Raw genomic sequence first — 23676 nt, 5'->3', positions numbered from 1 at the left:
AATCCCCCATCCCATCAATTCCAGTAGTGCAGATTGAACTACGTATGTTATACCATTCCAAGAGTCTCAGAAATAATCTGGCGGAGATGCAATATAAGAATATAAGCACATACGGATAGGGAACAAGAAGAGGCTATTCGGCTTCTCGAGCCTGCTCCTCCATTTAATGAGATCATGGCTGATCATTTACCTCAACTCAACTTTCCTGCACGAGCCCCATATCCCTTGATTCCCTTGATATCCAAAATTCCACCAAAAACTGTCTTGAATATTCTCAAAGACTGATGGGTCGAAAGTGGGCATGGCTGCTTTTGAGGCGGTGTCAACGCCTGAGTGCTCATTTTAGTGTCACGCGTTAGATGCCGTCTGAAACTGCGAAATTGAGTTTTGACACCCGAAGATGAGAGAGCAGCACGAAAAGTGACGAAACACGCTCATCGTCAGGCAACAACAGGGCGGGAGGTCTGGAGGCCTATTGCATTTTGTGACAGACGTTTACCGGCGTGCGAGCTTGAAAAACGGGAAGAAAAACAGAACAAACACTTCTCCGACCTAGACCCACACTTCACCATTGGTACAACTAATAAATCAATGCCGAAAGGAAGAATGAAATTAAAACGTAGCTTGCTCTCTGCCGGCGTTAACGGGCGGCGTTATCAAGCAAATTACAAAGATTCTCCACCCTCTGAGCATCTGTTCAATTAGCACAGACATAATAATCTCTGTCTTGATATACCCAAAGACTGAGCCACCACAACCCTCTGGGGTAGCGAATTCCAACAATTCACCACCATCTGAGTGAAAAGGTTTCTTCCCTTCTCTGTCATAAATGACCGACCACTTATTCTGAGACTCTGACCACAGGATCTAGATTACTCAGCCAGAAGAAACATCTTCCCTGCATCTACCCTGTCAAGCCGTGTACGAATTGTGTTTGTATCAATAAAATCACCTCTCATTTTTCTAAAATCTTAAGAATAGAGGTCGACTTTGCTCAATTTCCCCTCATAGGACAATCCTCCAACTCATCAATTACATTAGAACAGACTGAACCACACATTAGGTATGAGCAAAATCTCAGACCCAGACGGAGATCCAGTATAATCCAATTAGTACAGGCTGACTTGCACAAGTCGAAAACTTTCATAGAGAATCAGACTGCGATGCCAATACATTCCAATAGCACAGATTGAGCTGTACATTATATACCAGTCCAAAAATCGCAGCGATTAAAATTGGTACATCGAATAAATAAAGGTTGAAATATATCAAAAACCAATACTTACCTTGCACTCTGCTGGCGCTAAAATACGGCGTTAACAAGCGAATTTCATTCCCGAGATTTCCAATTCCCTCTTTGGTACGGAAGTCCAAATAGTCACCTCACTCTGGCAGTCTATTCGATCAGAACAGGCAGAACTCCATTTTAGATCCCAGGCAAAAATTCTCATACAATGTCTGACTCCGATACCGTATGAATTCCACGAGCACAGATAGAAGTACACATTATAAAGCAGTCTAAAATTGCCAGGAAGTGTCAGATTGGCATACAGTATAAATCCTATATAAATACAGCATAAATCGCTGAGAACTCAATTTTGAAGTGGAAGCAAGTCTTCCTCGATTTCAAGGGACGGCCTATGTTGATTATGATGATGATAAATATTTCAGCACGGACAGAACTACACATTATATACCAGTCAAAAACGGCAGGAAATGTCAGACTGGCATGCAGTATAAATAGTGTATAAATGCTGTATAAATATCTGAGAACGCACTTTTAGAGTGAAAGCAATCTTCTTAGATTTCGGGGTACTGCTTATATTGAGGATGATGATAATAAATACGACAGCACAGACAGAACTACAAATTATATATCAGTCTAATTGTGTAAGACTGCGCCAGACTGAGATAGAGTATCAATTCCATAAGCAACGATAGAACAACACATTATTTAACAGTACAGAATCACAGCAATTACCAGACTGAGATACAGCATCAAGTCCATCGGTTTTGTGTGAATATATTATATACCAGTCCCAACATCGCATATTTCGACGTCCATCTTGATTCTCGCTTCAGCTCATCCGCTGCTGAAGCAATCATCCATGCCTTCATTACCTCTACACTTGACTCTTAAAATACTCTCCTGTTTGGCCTCCCAAATTTTACCCTTGTCAACCCGAGGTGATGCAAAACTCGGCTGCCCCTATGCTAACTCGCACAAGTCCCGCTCAACCATCATCCCTTTGCCGGCTGGCCTATAGTGGCTCCCGTAAGCATTGCCTCCATTTCAAAATTCTCAGCCTTTTGTTCAAATATCTACATGGCCTCGCCCCTCATTATCTGTAACATCTCCTCCAACCCCATGATGCGCTCCAATAATCCTGCCCTTATTATCACTGATAATAATCGCTCAACCATTGCTGGCCGTGTCTTCTATTGCCGAAGCAAACCCAAGATCTGGAACACCCTCGCTAAACACCCCCGCCTCTCTCCACTCTTTCCTACTTCAACACGCTTTTTTAAACCTATCTCGTCACCTGCTCTCATTTCTCCATAAGCGGCTCGGTGTTAATTTTTTTTAAATTTCACAAAACAGTGAAGCGCCTGAGGACGTTTCACTAAGTTCAAAGCGCTACATAATACAATTTGTTGTTGTTGTTTCAAGATGCACCACTGATTTAAAGATTAACAGTTGTCTGAATCGCCATCTGTCCGTCATGGATCAGCGCCAAGCGCACTTGTCTCTGATTTAAAACTTTCAAGCCTGCCAAGCATTTTATACATTTCAATAAAATCAACGCTCATCTTTTAAAATTGAGAACATCAGCACAATCTACACAAATTCTCTTCTTATTGGAAAGCCTTCATCTCTCAGGAATCAATCAGGCGAACCTTGATTGCATCTCCGTAGAAATAGTGGATGCATTGGTGATCAGTTTCCAAACAGTCTATCGAATCTGGATAAGTTCCTATGGACTGGAGGGTAGCTAATGTAACACCACTTTTTAAGAAAGGAGGGAGAGAGAAAACGGGTAATTATAGACCGATTAGCCTGACATCAGTAGTGGGGAAAATGTTGGAATCAATTATTAAAGATGAATTAGCAGCACATTTGGAAAGCAGTGACAGGATCGGCCCAAGTCAGCATGGATTTATGAAAAGGAAATTATGCTTGACCAATCTTCCAGAATTTTTTGAGGATGTAATTCGTAGAGTAGACAAGGGAGAACTAGTGGATGTGGTGTATTTGGACATTCAAAAGGCTTTTGACAAAGTCCCACACAAGACATTGAAGTGCAAAATTAAAGCACATGGTTTTGGGGATAATGTTTTGACGTGGATAGAGAACTGGTTGGCAGACAGGAAGCAGAGAGTCGGGATAAACGGGTCCTTTTCAGAATGGCAGGCAGTGACTAGTGGGGTGCCGCAGGGCTCAGTGCCTGGACCCCAGCTATTTACAATATACATCAATGATTTAGATGAAGGAATTGAGTGTAATATCTCCAAGTTTGCAGATAACCCTAAGCTGCGTGGTGGTGTGAGCTGCGAGGAGGATGCTAAGAGGCTGCAGGGTGACTTTGGCAGGTACGGTGAGTGGGCAAATGCATGGTGGATGCAGTATAATGTGGATAAATGTGAGGTTATCCATTTTGGTGGCAAAAACGCGAAGGCAAATATCATCTGAATGGCGGCAGATTAGGAAAAGGGGAGGTGCAACGAAACCTGGGTGCCATGGTACATCAGGCATTGAAAGTTGGCATGCAGGTACAGCAGGTGGTGAACTTGGCAAGTGGCATGTTGGCCTTCATAGCTAGGCCATTTGAGTAGAGGAGCAGGGAGGTGTTACTGGACTTGTATAGAGAATTGATGAGGCATCATCTAGAATATTGTGTTCAGTTTCCTTCTCCTAATCTGAGGAAGGACGTTCTTGCTATGGAGCGAGCACAGCGAACGTTCACCAGACTGATTCCTCGGATGGCAGGACTGACATATGAGGAAAGAATGGATCGACAAGGTCTGTATTCACTGGAGTTTAGAAGGATTTGAGGGGATCTCATAGAAATATATAAAATTCTGACGGGACTGGACAGGTTAGATGCAGGAAGAATGTTCCCGATGTTGGGGAATTCCAGAACCAGGAGACACAGTCTAAGGATAAGGGGTAGGCCATTTAGGATTGAGTTGAGGAGACACTTCTTCACTCAGAGTTGTTAACGGTTGCAATTCTCTACCGCAGAGAGTTGATGCCAGTTCATTGGATATATTCAAGAGGGAGTTAGATATGGCCCTTGCGGCTAAAGGGATCAAGGGTTATGGAGAGAAAGTAGGAAAGGGGTACTGATTTGAATGATCAGCCATGATCTTATTGAATGACGGTGCAGGCTCGAAGGGCCGAATGTCCTTCTCCTGCAACTATTTTCTATGTTTCTATGTTTCCTCTAAAGTATATTTCCGTCCGTATGTAAGGAAACAAAACTGTACACAATACAAATTCTCCGTTCTTTTATCGCACCAATGATGAAGCGAGAGATAGCCGAAGTTTCCAGGAGCCGAAGTGAATCCGAGCTACGTTTGAAATTGTATTAATTTACATCTTTAGAAGAAAGTTGCTGGACAAAGTCCCGAATCAGTGAGAGATTCCCTGAAACTGTTGTCGAATAGCATTTATATCAAAAATCCCTTGAACTATTTGCCTATTAATTCAGAGCGGGGCATCGCCTGTAAAATCAGTCTAAACATGCAAAGCACAAAACAGCCAAACAGGGTTTTAAACCCGACGACTCTAAAATTAAGAGAATCATGCTCGACTGAGCCATCCAGACACAAGCCATTATCACAAACCGGAAAATTGCAATCACCTGACCCAACGCATGTAAGCTGACCCATCACCTGAAATTGATCAATAGACAATCACTGAACTTAACACATATAAACTTAGAAACATAGAAACATAGAAATTAGGTGCAGGAGTAGGCCATTCGGCCCTTCGAGCCTGCAGCACTATTCAATATAATCATGCCTGATCATGCAACTTCGGTAACCCATTCCTGCTTTCTATCCATACCCCTTGATCCCTTTAGCTGTAAGGGCCACATCTAACTCACTTTCGAACATGTCTAATGGACTGGCCTCAAAAACTTTGTGATGGAGAATTCCAAAGGTTCACATTTCTCTTAGTGAAGAATGTTCTCCTCTTCTCGGTGCTAAATGGCTTACCCCTTAACAATATACTGTGACCCCTGGTTCTGGACTTCGTCAACATCGGGAACATTCTCCCTGCATCTAACCTGTCCAATCCCGTCAGAATGTTATATGTTTCTATGAGGTCCATCTCATTTTTCTAACTTCCAGGTAATATAAGCCGAGTCGATCCTATCTTTCTTCCTATGTCAGTCCTGCCATCCCTGGAATCAGTCTGGTGAACGTTCACTGCACTCCCTCAATAGCAAGAATGTCCTTCCTCAGATTAGGATACCAAAACTGTACACAATATTCAAGGAGTGGCATCACCAAAGCCCGATGCATCTGCAGCAAGACCTCCCTTCTCATACACTCAAACCCTGTCGTTATAAAGCCCAACATACTATTTGCCTTCTTCACCGCCTGCTGTACTTGCATGTCAACTTCCAATGACTGATGTACCACGACACCCAGGTCTCGTTGCACCTCCCCTTTTCCTAATCTGTCATCATTTCAGTTAACATTCTGCCTCCCTGTTTTTGCCTCCAAAGTGGATAATCTGACATTTATCCACATTGTACTGCATCTGCCATGGATTTGCCTACTCACCTAACCTGTCGAAGTCACCTTGCAGCTTCTTAGCATCCTCATCACAGCTCACACTGCAACCCAGCTTAATATCATCAGCAAACTTGGAAATGTTACATTCAATTCCATCGTCTAAATCATCAATGCATATTATAAATAGCTGGTGTCGCAGCACTGAACGCTGTGTTACACCACGAGTCACTGCCTGCCATTCTGAAAAGGCCCCGTTTATTAATGCTCTTTACATCCTGTCTGCCAGCCAGTTATCTACCCACGTTAATACATTACCCCCAATACTATGTGCTTTAATTTTGCACACTAATCTCTTGTGTGGGACCTTGTCAAAAGCTTTGTGAAAGTCCAAATGCACTACATCTACTGTTTCTCCCTTGTCCACTCTACAAGTTACATCCTCAAAAAATTCCACAAGATTTGTCAAGCATGATTTCCCCTTCATAAATCCATGCTGACTTGAACCGATCCTGTCACTGCTTTCCAAATGCGCTGCTATTACGCCTTTAATAATTGATTCCAACATTTACCCCACCACCGATGTCAGGCGAACCGGTCTATAATTCCCTTTTTTACCTCTCCCTTCTTTTATAAAAAGTGGGATTACATTAGCTACCCTCCAATCCATAGCAACTGATCCACACTCTATATAATGTTGGAAAATTATCACCAATGCATCCATTATTTCTAAGGCCACTTCCTTATGTACTCTGGCATGCAGACTATCATGCCCTGGGGATTTATCGGCCTTCAATCCCATCAATTTCGCTAACACAATTTCCTGACTAATAATGATTTGCTTCAGTCCTCCTTTTCGCGAGCCCCTCGGTCCTCTAGTATTTCTGGAAGATTATTTATATCTTCTTTAATGAACATAGAACCAAAGTATTTGTTCAATTAGTCTGCCGTTACTTTGTTCCCCATTATAAATTCGCCAGATTCTGACTGCAAGAGACCTATATTTGTCTTCATTAATCGTTTTCTCTTCGCATATCTATAGAAGCTTTTGCAGTCAATTTTTATGTTTCCTGCAAGCTTACTCTCTCATTATATTCCCGACCTACACCCCCTCCTAATTAAAGCCTTTTTCCTCCTTGCTGCATTCTAAATGTATCCCAGTCCTCAGGTTTGCTGCTTTTTCAGGCCAATTTATATGCCTCCTCCTTGGATTTGACAATATTCCTAATTTCCCTTGTTTGCCACGATTGAGCCACTTTCGACTTTTTATTTTTTCGCCAGACAGTGATGTACAAATGTCTACAATCGCCTATCCACTGTCAAGCCTTTAAGTATCATTCTCCAGTCTATCCTAGCCAATTCACGTCTCATAACATCGAAGTTGCCTTTCTTTAAGTTCAGTGCCCTAGTCTCTGAATTAACTGTGTTATTCTCCATCCAAATGAAGCTTTCCACCACATTATGCTCGCTCTTCTCAAAGGGGCCTCGCACAACAAAATTATTAATTTATCCTAACTCGTTACACAAAACCCAGTCTTGGATGGCCTGCTCTCCAGTTGGTTCCTGGACATATTGGTCTAGAAAGTCATCCTTTATACACTGCAGGAAATCCTCCTCCACCGTGTTGCCACAAGTTTGCTTAGCCCAAACTATATGTAGATTAAAGTCACCCATGATAACCGATGCACCTTTATTGCATGCATCCCTAATTTCCTATTTGATGCCATCCCCAAACTCACTACCGCTGTTTCTTGGTCTGTATACAACTCCCACTAGCGTTTTCTGCCCTTTGGTGTTCCGTAGCTCTACCCACACAGATTCCACATTATCTAAGCTAATATCCTAGTTTACCATTGCTTCAAGCTCCACTTGAACCAGCTACGCGACTGCACCTCATTTTCCTTTCTGCCTATCCTTCCTGAATGTTGAATAACACTGGATGTTGAGTTCCCAGCCTTGGTCACCCTGGAGCCATGTCTCCATTATCCCAATTACGTCATATCTGTAAACTATTTCTGCACAGTTATTTCCTCCACTTTTTTACGAATGCTTCTCACTTTGAGACACGGGGCCTTCAGGCTTGTTCTTCAACAGTCTTTGTCCTTTTAGAATTATGTTGTAGAAACATAGAAACATAGAAAATAGGTGCAAGAGTAGGCCATTCGGCCCTTCTAGCCTGCACCGCCATTCAATGAGTTCATGGCTGAACATTCAACTTCAGTACCCCATTCCTGCTTTCTCGCCATACCCCTTGATCCCCCTAGCAGTAAGGACCTCATCTAACTCCTTTTTGAATATATTTAGTGAATTGGCCTCAACAACTTTCTGTGGTAGAGAATTCCACAGGTTCACCACTCTCTGGGTGAAGAAGTTCCTCCGCATCTCGGTCCTAAATGGCTTACCCCTTATGCTTAGACTGTGTCCCCTGGTTCTGGACTTCCCCAACATTGGGAACATTCTTCCTGCATCTAACCTGTCTAACCCCGTCAGAATTTTATATGTTTCTATGAGGTCCCCTCTCATTCTTCTGAACTCCAGTGAATACAAGCCCAGTTGATCCAGTCTTTCTTGATAGGTCAGTTCCGCCATCCCGGGAATCAGTCTGGTGAACCTTCGCTGCACTCCCTCAATAGCAAGAATGTCCTTCCTCAGGTTAGGAGACCAAAACTGTGCACAATACTCCAGGTGTGGCCTCACCAAGGCCCTGTACAATTGTAGTAACACCTCCCTGCCCCTGTACTCAAATCCCCTTGCTATGAAGGCCAACATGCCATTTGCTTTCTTAACCGCCTGCTGCACCTGCATGCCAACCTTCAATGACTGATGTACCATGACACCCAGGTCTCTTTGCACCTCCCCTTTTCCTAATCTGTCACCATTCAGATAATAGTCTGTCTCTCTGTTTTTACCACCAAAGTGGATAACCTCACATTTATCCACATTATACTTCATCTGCCACACATTTGCCCACTCACCTAACCTATCCAAGTCGCTCTGCAGCCTCACAGCATCCTCCTCGCAGCTCACACTGCCACCCAACTTAGTGTCATCCGCAAATTTGGAGATACTACATTTAATCCCCTCATCTAAATCATTAATGTACAGTGTAAACAGCTGGGGCCCCAGCACAGAACCTTGCGGTACCCCACTAGTCACTGCCTGCCATTCTGAAAAGTACCCATTTACTCCTACTCTTTGCTTCCTGTCTGACAACCAGTTCTCAATCCATGTCAGTACACTACCCCCAATCCCATGTGCTCTAACTTTGCACATCAATCTCTTGTGTGGGACCTTGTCGAACGCCTTCTGAAAGTCCAAATATACCACATCAACTGGTTCTCCCTTATCCACTCTACTGGAAACATCCTCAAAAAATTCCAGAAGATTTGTCAAGCATGATTTCCCTTTCACAAATCCATGCTGACTTGGACCTATCATGTCACCTCTTTCCAAATGCACTGCTATGACATCCTTAATAATTGATTCCATCATTTTACCCACTACCGATGTCAGGCTGACCGGTCTATAATTCCCTGTTTTCTCTCTCCCTCCTTTTTTAAAAAGTGGGGTTACGTTGGCTACCTTCCACTCCATAGGAACTGATCCAGAGTCAATGGAATGTTGGAAAATGACTGTCAACGCATCCACTATTTCCAAGGCCACCTCCTTAAGTACTCTGGGATGCAGTCCATCAGGCCCTGGGGATTTATCGGCCTTCAATCCCATCAATTTCCCCAATGTGTCCCTTCTTGATTTTTGCCTTTGATTTTTCTGCCTTCCACCTTTCCTTTTCTCCTTTCTACCTTTTGCGTCTGCCCCCATTTTACTTCCATTTATCTCCCTCCATAGATTCGCATCCCTCTGCCATATTAGTTTAATCTCTCCTCAACAACATTAGCAAACAGTCCGCTTAGGACATTGGTTCCGGTCCTGCCCAGGTGCAGACCGTCCGGTTTGTATTGGTCCTATCTTCCCCAGAACAGGTTCCAAAATCCCAGGAATTTGAAACCCTCGCGCTTGCACCATTCCTCAAGCCACGTATTCATCTTAACTATCCTTCTATTTGTACTCTGCCTGGCACGTGGCACTGGTAGCAATCCTGAGATTACGAATTTTGAAGTCCTCCTTTTTAATTCAACTCCTAGCTCGCTAAATTCAGCTTGTTGGACCTCATCCTGTTTTTTTAACTATATCGTTGTTACCTATTTGCACCACGACAACTGGCTGTTCAACCTGCACCTCCAAAATATCCTGCAGCCGCTCCGAGACATCCTTGGAACTTGCACCAGGGAGGCAACATGCCACCCTGGAGTCTCGATTGCGGCCGCAGAAACGCCTATCTTTTCCCCTTACAATAGTATCCCCTGCCAATATAGCTCTCACACTCTTTTTCCTGCCCTCCTGTGCAGCAGAGACACCTATGGTGCCATGATCATGGATGCTACTGCCTTCCCCTGATGACTCATCCCCCTCAACAGTACCCAAAGCAGTGTATCTGTTTTTAGGGAGATGAACCCATGGTCCTCCGGAACTATCTTCCTTCTACTGCTCTATCTGTTAGTCACCAATTTCCTATATGCTTGAGTAACCTTTAGCTGTGGTGTGACCCACGCACTAAGCGTGCTATTCACGGCATCATCAGTATCGCGGATGATCCAATGTGAGTCCATGTGCAGCTCCAGTGCCTCAATGTGGTCTGTAAGGAGCTGCAGCTGGACACACTTCCTGCACACATAGCAGTGACCCAGCAGCCACAAACTGAGCAAGACATAGTTATCTAAACCAAAACATGTAAACTGACTGATCACCCAGAAATTCCTCCAGTACCAATTAACCGAACCAGGAACAGTAGAGTTACACATCACCCTAAGATGATGCCAACGCACGGTCTAATTCAGTGATCAGCTGGCAGTTAACATTGACAGTTACATTGCGGAAATCGGAAATTCAAAGCATATTAGAGTCGGAATAAATCGATTACATGGAATACACAGTTACAGCTAAAGAATAATGCGTTTGAATGCTCAAACAGGCGTGAGAGAACCGATCATGAGATACCTATTGACACTATTAGGGACTATCCAGAAACATCACTGACCAGAGGGTTGAAGGCAAAAGGTAGAAACCAACATTAGTGCTAATATCGAAAAGATCTGGCTGAATTATCTGTGAGAAGTTTTGAATTCTGGTGTTCATGGAGAGGCTGCTGATCACTTGAGCGGATGCCTGATTCTCACACAAACGAAACCTGCACTGAGGCATTCAGGTTGCCTTACCTATTAGTGATAGGCAGCTGGGCTCAGAAGTGTGATAGATTACTGCAACTCATGGTTAGAATAGAACGGAATATATTTAACATGAGGTATTGAAGATGAACACTTAGAGCATCGGAATAATTGAAACATTGTCCCTTCAATCATCAAACTGCCTGTCTGGAGAACCCAAAGAGATTTGGTAAAGTGATCTGTTCAATTACGAAAGTCAAGCTCAGTAATGAAGATACTAATGCAGCAGATTTTGGTTAGAGGTGCTAATGCAACAAAGAAAACATTAAATTGACTGTTCCAGAAGGCGTGCTGCGAATTTTGATCAATTTCCCAAAGTGTGATTCGGGCTCTTTGGAAACGTACAGATAAGGAGGCGGCGAGAGGATGAGGGGAACCGCTGTCAACACTACTTTCCATCTGGTAGCGTCAGTCTGTGTAACCCAGGGGAGCGAAAATTCAAAGTCACTGGAAAGCTGATTTTAATCAACAGGAAGGTTATCACAGCAGACAGACTAAAGTGAAAAAGTGAACTCTCCAGCAAACAGTCCAGGAGACAGATAATTTGAAGGAGAGCTTGAAGTTGGTCAAGATAAACAACAAGGAGGAAACTAATGAGTATTGAGCCTCCCTGTCTCCCGAATAAGAAGATTTGGGATTTTTGAGCTGCGAGTTCCGCCACTAATATAAAGTTTGGTTGAGTCGCTATCTGTCTCCTTGGCTCAGCTTGGAGCGCACTCACCTCTGAGGTTGAAAGTCCAAGCCCCCTATGAATTCTATAATTTTAAATCAGGTTGCCTCTCATTCTTCTAAACACGAGAGTATACAGGTCCATTTCACCCGATGTCTCCTTATCGGACTGACCTCACATCCAAGAAATCAATCTGATGAAACTTGATTGCACGTCCTATAAAGAAAGTTTGAAGTTTCCTGAAGTGTGGAGACCAAAACTGTAAACAGTACAAATTATTCGGTATTTTCTCCAACCGATTGGTGCTGAATGAAGCCACAGCCAGAAGTCCCAGTGAGCCGAACTGACCCCGAGCTGCGGTTGAAATTGTATTAATTTACATCTTTAACATCAAGATGCTGGAGAAAGTCCAGAAACAGCGAGCGATTCCCTGAAACTGTTGTCGAATGGCATTGATATCAAGCACCCCTTGTACTATTTGCTATTTATTCAGAGCAGGGATCACCTTTGAAATCAGTCTAAACCTGCAAAGCACAAAACCGCCAAACGGGCGTTTAAACCCCACCACTCTGAAAGTAAGAGAATCATGCTCGACCGAGCCAGACAGGCCCAAGCAATGATCACAATCTGACTGATTGCCTAGCCCAACACCTAGCCCAACACATGTAAGCTGACCTATCACCCAGAAACTGACCAATTTGCCATAACCGAAGCTAACACTTCCAAAATGACAAAGCAGACAGAGACTGAACAAGTGACCATTGTATATACCAACATGTAAACTGACCGGTCATGCAGAAATTGGTCCAGGACCAATTAACTTAACCAGAAACATTAACGTTATGCATTCCCCTAAAATGGTCTAATCATTAAATGTTAGGTGGACAGATTAACCGAGTTACATTACTGATGTAGGAAATTCAAAGTATATTCGACTCTGAATAAAGCGTTTACAAGGAATAAACAGTAAAAGGTGGGGAACAACGGGGCTGAATACTCAATCAGGCGTGCGAGAATCGATCATAACTGGAGGTACATATTTATGCAATTTGGTACTGTCCAGAAAATACACTGACCAGACAGTCTGATGGCGAAACTGAGCTACCAACGTCTGTCCCAATATTGCTCAAATCTGGATACATTTTATGTGAAAAGTGGTGTTTTCTGTCCTTCTTGGAGAGGCTGCTGATCACTAGACTGGATGCCTGATTCTCACACAAAGGAAACCTGCCTTGAGATACTCAGGTTACCTTATCCCAGTAGTGCCAGTCAGCTGGGCACAGCAGTATGAGAGTTTCTTCCCACCCATGCTTACAATAGAATATCATATGTTTAAACAGAGATGTCGAGGATGAACACTCAGAGCCAAACATTGATTCAAGAATGTCCCGTCAATCTTCAAACTCTCTGTCTGGAATACCCTAATTTCCCTATTGGATTTATGAGCAACTATATTTTATTTATGGCTCCATAGTTTTGGTTTCTCCCTCAAATTTAAATATTTTCTTCACATCGACCCTGCTCAACCCATTCATAATTTCCCAGCCCTCTTTCAGCCCTCCTCTTAATAACCTGAGCTGCTTCCAGCACCACCCAATACCCTCCGCACCTCCACACACTACCCAAAATCCTCAGTCCCTCTCCACCCCACTAAATATCCTCGGCTCCTCCCCACACTACCCAATATCCTCAGCTCCTCCACACACTACCCAATATCCTCAGTCCCTCTCCATCCCACTAAATATCCTCGGCTCCTCCCCACACCACCCAATATCCTCAGCTCCTCCACACACCACCCAATATCCTCAGTCCCTCTCCATCCCACTAAATATCCTCGGCTCCTCCCCACACCACCCAATATCCTCAGCTCCTCCACACACCACCCAATATCCTCAGCTCCTCCCCACCCCACCCAATATCCTCAGACCCTCCTCACCCCACCCAAGCTCCGCAGGCCCTCTCCAGCCCACCCAATATCCTCAGACCCTCCCCACACCACCCAATATCCTCAGACCCTCCCCACCCCACCCAATATCCTCTGACCCTCCACACCCCAACCAATATCTTCAGACCTTCCCCACCCCACCCAATATCCTCATACCCACCCAACCCCACGCAATATCCTCAGACCCTCCCCACCCCACGCAATATCCTCAGCTCCTCTCCACCCCACATATAATCTTCATCTGCTTTCCACCCCACATAATATATTCAGCTGCTCTCCACGCCACATCATATCCTCAGCTCCTCCCCACCAAAACATAGTATCGTCCGTGACTCGCATCCCAAACTAATATCCTCAGCTCCAACCCACTAATTTTACCTCTATTCTTTTTTACTGAATGGGTCAGAAACTCATTTTAGCGCGACATTTTCACAAGTAGGCAAAGTTTCAAACAACAATATTTACAACAGCTTTTACAACAACGACAGCAGCAGCAAGCACTGAAAATCATATATAGAGATATGATATATTGGCACCCCACCGGCTCAAACCATGAGACAATCTTACAAGGTTCGATACAGGTTTAAAATAATTTCCCTGCTTTTGAATTATAATCCTCTGGGACTGAACTACAGTGCTTTATTTGCACGTTGATGTCGTTATTAAGCTCTGTTGCTACGTTTAGTGATTTGTGTAACTGAACCCCAAAATCCCTTTGCAAATCTACCCCATTTAATCTCAGTTTCCCCAGGGTAAGTAGAGTCCGTATCCCTTGTGCCAAAATGCACCACCTCACACTTATCTATATTGAAAATCGTTTGTTATTTACATGCCCATTATGCAAGTGTTTTTATGGACGAAGTAATTAACAGCTTTTACTTCGTGATATAAACACCATGTTTTTTAAAAAATGTCAATAATGACAGGTATACAAAGGGGCTGCATAATAATGTATTAATACTTCAGAAAAGTGACTCACACAGTCGTGCATCGACAAACAATCCAAAAGACCAAGGTGAGCTGAAAGGGGCTTATCTATTCGTACAATTTGTATTAATTGTAAAGTGGTCAAATATTAGCCCATCCCCCATGTCGCCATAGCAATGGCTGCACAAACATCCCCCTTGCAATAAAGGCCAACATTCCATTTGCCTTCCTGATTACTTACTCTACCTGCATACTAACGTTTTGTGTTTCATGCACAAATACTCCAAATACGTTTCAATCAGTTTGCCTCTCATTGTTCTAAACACCAGAAGAAACAGGACCAATTAACTCAATCTCTCCTCAAAGGACAGCCCTCATATCCAAGGAATCAACCTGGTTACCTTGATTGCACCGACTCTAAAGGAAGTTGTAAGTTTCATCAGCTAAGGAAGCCATAAATGTACACAGTACAAATGAGTCGTTGATTTCTCGCACCGATAGGTGGGGAGTGGAACAATGCCCGAGGTCCCAGTGAGCTGAAGTGACCGCGAGCTGCGGGTGTAATTAAATAAAATGCAATCATTAGCAGCAAGAATCTGGAGTTAATCTCGAATCAGGGATCAATACCCTGAGACTGTTGCCGAATAGCATTTATATCAAACATCACTTGAACTATTTGGCCATGAATTCAGAGCTCGGGATCGCCTGTGAAATCAGCCCAAAACAGCATAGCACAAAACCGCCAAACGGGGGTTTCAACCCCAACAATAAAAAATTACAAGAATCGCGCTCAACTGAGCCAGGCAGGCCCAAGCCATTATCACAAACTGAACAATTGCCTATCACCTAACACAACACATGTAAAGTGACCCAGCAACCTCAAACTGACCAACGCATCATTATATAAACCAGCACATGTAAACTGACCGTCACCCAGAAATTGCTCCAGTACTAATTAACTAAACAAGAAACGTTAAAGTTAACCATCGCCCTAAAATGATGCCAGCACTCGGTCTAATTCAGAGGTAATTAAGTATTGGCTGGAAATATTAACCTGGTCACATTACCGATGGATCAAATTCAAAGAATATTCGAGTCTGAATAAAGCGATTGCATGGAATAAACAGTGAAAGGTAAATAGCAATGGGGCTGAATGCTCGGAAGGCGTGAGAGAAGCGATTTACCGAGATATACATGTTGACACAATGAGGGAAAGCCCAGAAGCATCAATGACCAGACAGCTTGATAGCGAAAGGTAGAACCCAACGTTAGTGCGAGTATCGATCAAATCTGGATGCATTTTCTGTGAGAAGTGGAGAATTCTGTTCCTCTTGAAGAGGCTGCTGATCACTTGACTGGATGCCTGATTCTCACACAAAGGGAAACCTGCACTTAGACACTCAGGTTACTTTATCCCATAAGTGCCAGTCAGGTGGGCATAGCAGTGAGAGAGTTCATTCTCACTCATGTTACAGTGGAACAGAATATATTTAAATAGAGCTATTACGGACAAACTCTCAGAGCAAACTAATGAATAAAACAACGTCCCTTCAATAGACAAACTCACTGATTGGATAACCATAGTAGATGCAGATCAGGCAACAATAGGTAAACTAAAATGTTTAACTGCGGGAGTCAGGCTCAGTAACGAAGATTCGATTGTCTGTATTGGTGGAAAAGTTCTCAGAAACGGTTCATCAATAGTAATGTTTTGGAATCTAAAGATATGAAGGACAAGCGGTTCGAGTTGAAAAGATGAGGTCAAAGATTTGCCATGGTCTTAATGAATAGCGGCGCTAGCTCGATTGCATATGTGGCGGACTGCGGCTCATAATTGTTATGTCGTTATGTTGTTAATGTCTCAGGGAATAAGATTTTTACCAAAACTCTGTCTTTATTGAGCAGAAAAATGGATGAAGATTTAAACCCATGAGCAAGAGCTGCAGGGAGAGCCCTCTCTGCTGGAACATTGCCAGTACACTGTCAGGTACATTCAGAATAGGGTTAGAGATTCTCATCTGTGTACCTGTGGCTTAAAGAGATACCACAAATCGCTGAACTGGAAATTGCATCGCAACACATATGAATAAAAAGCAATGTGAAATTGCAACTGTGCTCATCCTGTTATATATGCTTAATATATCGGAGGTTTTGACTATTTTACTGATCGTTGCGATTCTTTTCTATTTGTTGAATTTGCAGCAAATTGAACATCATGGATGCAGTGCAATTGTCATTGAGGAGATTTAGCACACGGTGCAGGGTGGGAGATTTGAGAATTTAAAATGTTGCAAAGTGTCATTGTTTAACTGCACTGGTTTTTGAATCCTGCTCGCAGCGGACCTGCTCAGTGTTGGACACAATGCCTGCAATAGTCTGCATTCTTTAATCCGTGGAAGGATTTTGGATATTTCTATTCCGCTTTTCAAGAGACTAATGCATCGGCTAGAAACCTATGATCTACTAATGGAGCAAACGTTGCTTTAAGGAGTTATTTCAACAAAGGAAAAGTTAAACTGACTGTTCAAGTAGGCGTGCTGGAAATGTTTTCCAAACTCCGAAGTGTGATTTAGGCTGTGTGCAAAGCTACAGAGAAGGAGGCGTCGAGAAACGGTGGGGAAACGCCGTCAACACTAGTGGCTGTCTGGTAGCGTCAGTCTGTGTAACCATGGGGGAGAGCAAATTGAAAGTCAATGGATAGCCGGTTCTAGGCAGCCCGATCGGTCTCAGAGCAGCCGGTGCAACGTGATGAAGAGAACACTCTCCAGCAAACAGTCCAGGAGATAGACAAACCGAAGGGGAGGTTGAAGGGAGTCAAGAAAAACATCAAGGAGGACACCAACGAAAACTGAGCCTTTCCTTTTCCCGAATCAGAAGAATTGGCAATTTTTTTTTAATTTCAAAATATACTTTATTCATAAAAAGAATCTGTACAGTACATTCAATGGCATTTCATTACATTTCGCTGCGGTCAGCAATCCCATACAATACATCTGGGTGCTGACGGCAGTTTCGTTCGTTACATTTCTCGTTTTTCTGTTCAACTGCGATTCAGTACAATAAACAGGGTACATTGTGGTACATTTACACAAATTGCATTTCATGTGTTACAATACAGAGCCCGGAATGGGTGATGGTACATTTACATTTTTTCTTTTCAAACTTGCATTTCATAACACACCTTACATTGTACATGGCACTACATTGATGTTTACAGGTTTGGTGCTCTATGTACACAAAGTGTAAATTTCAAATACAAATACAGCCCGAGGGAGTTTGCTGCTGATTTCTGCCCCCGGGTTTTCCGTGGCGGAAGGGTTTTAGACTGTGGCCCTACCCCACCGTGCCTTTGCGGCGACTGCACCAATTTTCAGTGCGTCCCTCAGCACGTATTCCTGGATCTTGGATTGCGCCAGTCTGCAACATGCGGACGTGGTCATCTCCTTGTTCTGGAAGACCAGCAAGTTTCGGCAAGTCCAAAGAGCGTCTTTGACCGAGTTGATGGCCCTCCAGCAGCAGGTGATGTCTGTCTCGGTGTGTGTCCCTGGGAACAGTCCGTAGAGCACAGAGTCCTGTGTTACGGAGCTGCTTGGGATGAACCTCGACAGCAACCACTGCATCTCTTTCCAGACCTGCGTTGCAAAGGCGCAATCCTGAAGGAGATGGGTGACAGTCTCGTCCGCCCCGCAGCCGGCCCGGGGGCACCGTGCCGTGCTGTGGAGGCGTCGGCTGTGCATGAACACTCTGGCGGGTAGGGCCACCCTCACCGCCAACCAAGCTACGTCTTGGTGCTTGTGTGTAAGCTTTGGCGATGAGACGTTCTGCCAAACAAGTTCGACAGTCCGCTCAGGGAACCACCCGACAGGGTCCACCCTCTCCTTCTTTCGGAGGGCGTCCAGGACCTTACGTGCTGACCACTGTTTGATGGCCTTGTGGTCAAAGGGGTTTCTTTTGAAGAACTTTTCCACTAAGGACAGGTGGACAGGCATGGTCCAACTGGTGGGGGCGTTTCGCGGCAGCGTGGCCAGACCCATCCTTCTCAACAATGGAGAAAGGTAGAACCTCAGTACGTAATGACACTTGGTGTTTGCGTACTGGGGGGCTGTGCATAGCTTGATGCAGCCGCACACAAAGGTGGCCATCAGGATGAGGGCCACGTTCGGAACGTCCTTTCCTCCACTGTCCAGAGATTTGTACATCGTGTCTCTGCGGACACGGTCCATTTTGGATCTCCAGACAAAGTGGAAGACGGCTCGGGTGACTGCCGCGGCGCAGGAGCATGAGATGGGCCAGACCTGTGCCACGTGCAGCAACACCGAGCGCACCTCGCTCCTGATGACCAGGTTCTTGCCTGTGATGGAAAGGGAGCGCTGCTCCCAAAATGACAGTTTCTGTCTGACCTTGGCAATGCGCTCGTCCCAGTTTTTGGCGCATGCCCCGTCCGCTCTGAACCATATTCCCAGCACCTTCAGGAAATCTGGCTTGACGGTGAAGGGAATGGAGGCTCGGTCGGTCCAGTGACCAAAGAGCATGGCCTCGCTTTTGGTGCGGTTGACCTTTGCTCCCGAGGCCAGTTCAAACTGGTCGCAGATTGCGAGCAATCTGCGGACCGACTGCGGATCCGAGCAAAAGACGGCGACGTCGTCCATGTACAGCGAGGTTTTGACCTGGGCTCCTCCGCTGCCTGGGATCGTCACTCCTCTAATGCCCGCGTCCTTCCTGATGGACTCGGCAAAGGGCTCGATACAACACACAAACAAGACAGACAACAGAGGACAGCCTTGCCTGACTCCAGATCTGATCGGAAAGCTTTGAGTTTCCCACCCGTTGATTAGAACTGCACTACTGATGTCTGTGTAGAGCAGTTTGACCCAATTTCGGATGCCCTCCCCGAACCCCATTTTGGAGAGCACGTCCATCAGGTACGTGTGCGATATCCTGTCAAAGGCTTTCTCCTGGTCTAAGCTGATTAAACAAGTGTTCACCCTCCTGTCCCGCACGTAGTCGATCGTATCTCTGAGTAGCGCGAGGCTATCAGAGATCTTCCTGCCAGGGACAGCACAGGTCTGGTCCGGGTGAATCACCAGCTCAAGAGCAGACTTGACCCTGTTGGCGATGACCTTTGACAGGATTTGTAGTCCACATTGAGCAGCGAAATGGGCCGCCAGTTTTTGATTTCCTCCCTCTCCCCCTTCTGCTTGTAGATGAGGGTGACGATGCCTTTCCTCATCGATTCTGACATGCTGCCGGCCAGAAGCATACCTCCGTACACTTCCAGCAGGTCCGGGCCTATCCAGTCCCACAGAGCCGAGTACAACTCGACCGGTAAGCCATCGCTTCCGGGAGTTTTATTCGTCTCGAAGGACCGGACGGCCTTTGTCAGCTCGTCCAGAGTTAGCGGGTGGTCCAGACTCTCTCGCTTGCCGTCGTCTAAGACATCCGAAATAGACGACAGGAAAGACTGGGAGGCCGCACGGTCTGTGGGCTTGACGTCCTACAGCCTGGCATAGAAGGATTCGCTGATCCTCTGCATGTCAGGCTGCGAAGACGTCACAGAACCGTCTTCTTCCTTTAGGCTGGTGATCACAGAGCTCCCCCTGTGTACCTTTTGGAAGAAGAAACGCGAACACGTCTCATCCTGCTCGACGGAGCGGACTCTGGATCGGAAGATGATCTTGGAGGACTCCGAGGCAAAGAGCGAGGCTTGCTGGCCCTGCACCTCTTCGAGTTCCTCCGCGACATCGACCCCCATCGACTGCAGCAGGAGCAGGTTTTGCATATTCGTCTGGAGTTGGGACAATTCCCTCTGTCTCCCTCTCGCCTCCTGAACACATTTGAGGATGAAGAACCTCTTGATGTTCGTCTTGATTGTTTCCCACCAGTGCATCGGGGAATCGCAGAGGGGTTTTACGGTTCTCCAACCTTTGTAATCCCTCTTGAGTTCCTCAATGTTTTCCGGAGTCAACAGTTTCACGTTCAGCTTCCATATCCCTCTGCCAATTTTCTGGTTGTCCTGCATGTGACAGTCAGCCAGTAGGAGGCAGTGGTCAGAGAAGAACACCGGCGTGACGTCGGTGGATCTGACCTTGAGCGTGTGGGACACAAACAGGAAGTCAATTCTGGAACGGACGGACCCGTCTGGTCTCGACCAGGTGTATCTGAGCGGTGCTCCGTCTGCAGGGTTGCTGAAGACGTCGCACAGCTTTGCGTCTTTTACCGCATCCATCAGGAGTTTGGACGTGGCGTCCAGTTTGCTGTCGGCTCTGCTGGATCGTCCAGCCGCATCGATGATGCAGTTGAAGTCACCGCCCAGAATGACCGGTCTGGACGTTGCCAGTAACAGTGGGAGCTGCTGGAAGAGGGCCAGCCTCTCGTTCTTCACAGCTGGAGCGTAAACATTAATTAACCTGAGAGGGGAGTTTTTGTACATTACATCTGCTACGAGGAGGCGGCCGCCCACCACCTCCTTAACTTCGGTGATGGTGAAGTGGCCTCCCCGCAGCAGAATGCCCAGGCCGGAAGCTCGGCTGTCGTTGCTCCCTGACCAAATGGATGGTCCATGGGTCCACCATCGTGACCACTGCCGGTAACTGCTGGAGTACGGCAGACCGCACTCCTGCAAGAACAGCAGGTCCGCTTTGACCTTGGCGAGGTACCCCAAGGTGGAAACACATCGCGTAGTCGATTACACGCTACGCACGTTAATACTAGCAATTTTTAAATCCATTTTTACGCTATGTTTTACATTTACATACATTGCAGTTCAGATACATCGTTTGCAATTTCTGGTAAACCGTTTTCAGTTGCCTCATATTCCACAATGGCGATTTCCAGCATGTGTAAGTTATTACTATTTACATCAAATTCAACATTTACTGCACCTGGGGTGGCGTGGTCATCATCGTCCTCTGCTGTGGGGATGTTTTGACGAGGGGACTGCTGCAGTTCTGCGATTAAGTCCTCAATGTTCTCTGCAGTGTCCTCGCCTGGTGTTGGTGGTTCCCCCTTTTCTTCAGTCGCGGCGGTGTCGAGCTGGTGTGCGTCGACCGCTGCGTTGCTCCCGGTGTTCCGGAGGTGGGGTGTGCTGGGCACTTCGCTGCTCCCGTTATCCCGGGGCTGGTCTGCGTTGGTTTCTCCTTCGCTCCCGGTTTCCCGGAGCTCGTGTGCGCTGGGACCTTTGTTTCTCTCTGGTTCCTGGGGCAGGGCTGTGTTGGTCGCTTCCCTGCTCCCGTTTTTCCGTGGCCGTGGGATGGCGCATTGCCTCTTCTTCAGGCGGTGGCACTTTTCCTCATCAGACAAGCTGCCGTCGCTGGTTTCTGCCGAGCTTGGTGGTCGCCTCTTGGCCTTGCGCCTTTTCCCGACTATCTGCCATTCCGCTTCCTCGTCTGATGTCAGCTCGTCTCTGGGTTCGGTGCTCTGGGGGCGAGGTTCGCTGCTGGCTGCTGGTGGCTCGCAGCTCGCGGTAGCAGTGTTCTCTTCCTCGCCGTCTTGTCCCGAGTTCATGGTCGGGGGGAGGGTGTGGCTCTCCTCTGGAGCGTTGTGTCCGTCACCTTCCACCTCCTCTGGTGCAAAGTTCTTTGCTGCCTGCGCATAGCTGCGATTGTGTTTGGGGCAGTTTTTGTAAAGGTGCCCCGCCAGACCACAGAGGTTGCAGTACTTGGTCTCCTTGCAGTCTTTTGCCTGGTGGCCCTCGTTCTTGCAGTTTCGGCAGATGACCGTCTTGCAGCTTGCCGCCACATGGCCTGCCTTCCCGCAGGTGCGGCACACGTTGGGTTGGCCAGCGTACACCATGTAGCCCCGGCTTCCTCCGATGGAAAAGCAGGAGGGTGGGTGCAGGTTGGTTCCGCTGGCGTCCACCCTCAAGGTGGCCTGGATCTGGCGCTTGCTGGTCCATATTCCGTACCCGTCTTTCACGTCTTTCACGTCACTGCTGCTTTCTGTCCCATCGACAAACCTGTTGAGGAAAGTCAGCACATCGATGATGGGGATGTGGGGGTCGAACATTTGCACTGTGATAGTGCGTCTTCGCTGCGACGGGAGGGTGAACAGCGGCTCCCAAGTTATCACTGAGCGCACCGGTTCACTCGCCTCCTTCAAACCCTTCAGGAACTTCAGGCAGAGGGTGACGCTTCTGAAGGTCACATCGAAGTAACCTCTCTTCGGGAGGTCCTGCAAGGCGAAGACGTCGGCGACTTTCATGCCACATGTTCCCAGCAGGAGTTTCTTCACGAAAAGTTCCCGGTTGATCATTGTCTGTCCTTCCACTTCCTTTACTGTCACTCGGATGGTGTTTCGGACTCCCTGGTTCGCCGCTCGGTTGGCCGCCATCCGGGTTATAGATTCCTCCTTTCGCTGTGAGTTTTGGCCGAAGCCTTCATTCTCTCGTTGCCCCGGGCGGACCTCCGTGTCCGCCCCCTGACAGGCCCAAGGGCCCGTCGAATCGTTAGTCGACATGCAGATTTTGTCTCCTCTCTCCAATTGGCGCCTGGCTCAAGCCAAAGGCCAGAGCCAGCAAAACTGGAAAAACGAGTTTCTGCAGTCAGTCGATTTGCATATGAATGCCCAATCAACAGGTACTCCACTTGATCTCAGCCAAAAGGCCGAGAAGCGATGTAATTTTTTTTTTATTTTTTTTTATTTCAAAATATACTTTATTCATAAAAAGAATCTGTACAGTACATTCGATGGCATTTCATTACATTTCGCTGCGGTCAGCAATCCCATACAATACATCTGGGTGCCGACGGCAGTTTCGTTCGTTACATTTCTCGTTTTTCTGTTCAACTGCGATTCAGTACAATAAACAGGGTACATTGTGGTACATTTACACAAATTACATTTCATGTGTTACATTACAGAGCCCGGAATGGGTGATGGTACATTTACATTTTTTCTTTTCAAACTTGCATTTCATAACACACCTTACATTGTACATGGCACTACATTGATGTTTACAGGTTTGGTGCTCTATGTACACAAAGTGTAAATTTCAAATACAAATACAGCCCGAGGGAGTTTGGTGCTGATTTCTGCCCCCGGGTTTTCCGTGGCGGAAGGGTTTTAGACTGTGGCCCTACCCCACCGTGCCTTTGCGGCGACTGCAC

General features: G+C 46.0%; 1 pseudogene; it reads right to left on the bottom strand.

Annotated features, from left to right (window-relative positions):
• Positions 1-23044: 23044 nt before the first annotated feature.
• Positions 23045-23184, bottom strand: LOC139241364 (U2 spliceosomal RNA; annotated as a pseudogene).
• Between the last annotated feature and the right edge of the window lie 492 nt (positions 23185-23676).

Source organism: Pristiophorus japonicus, unplaced genomic scaffold (assembly GCF_044704955.1).
Source record: "Pristiophorus japonicus isolate sPriJap1 unplaced genomic scaffold, sPriJap1.hap1 HAP1_SCAFFOLD_105, whole genome shotgun sequence".
Lineage (NCBI taxonomy): Eukaryota > Metazoa > Chordata > Chondrichthyes > Pristiophoridae > Pristiophorus > Pristiophorus japonicus.
Note: the sequence above shows the minus strand (reverse complement) of the source record. Positions and strands in the feature narration are given on the sequence as shown.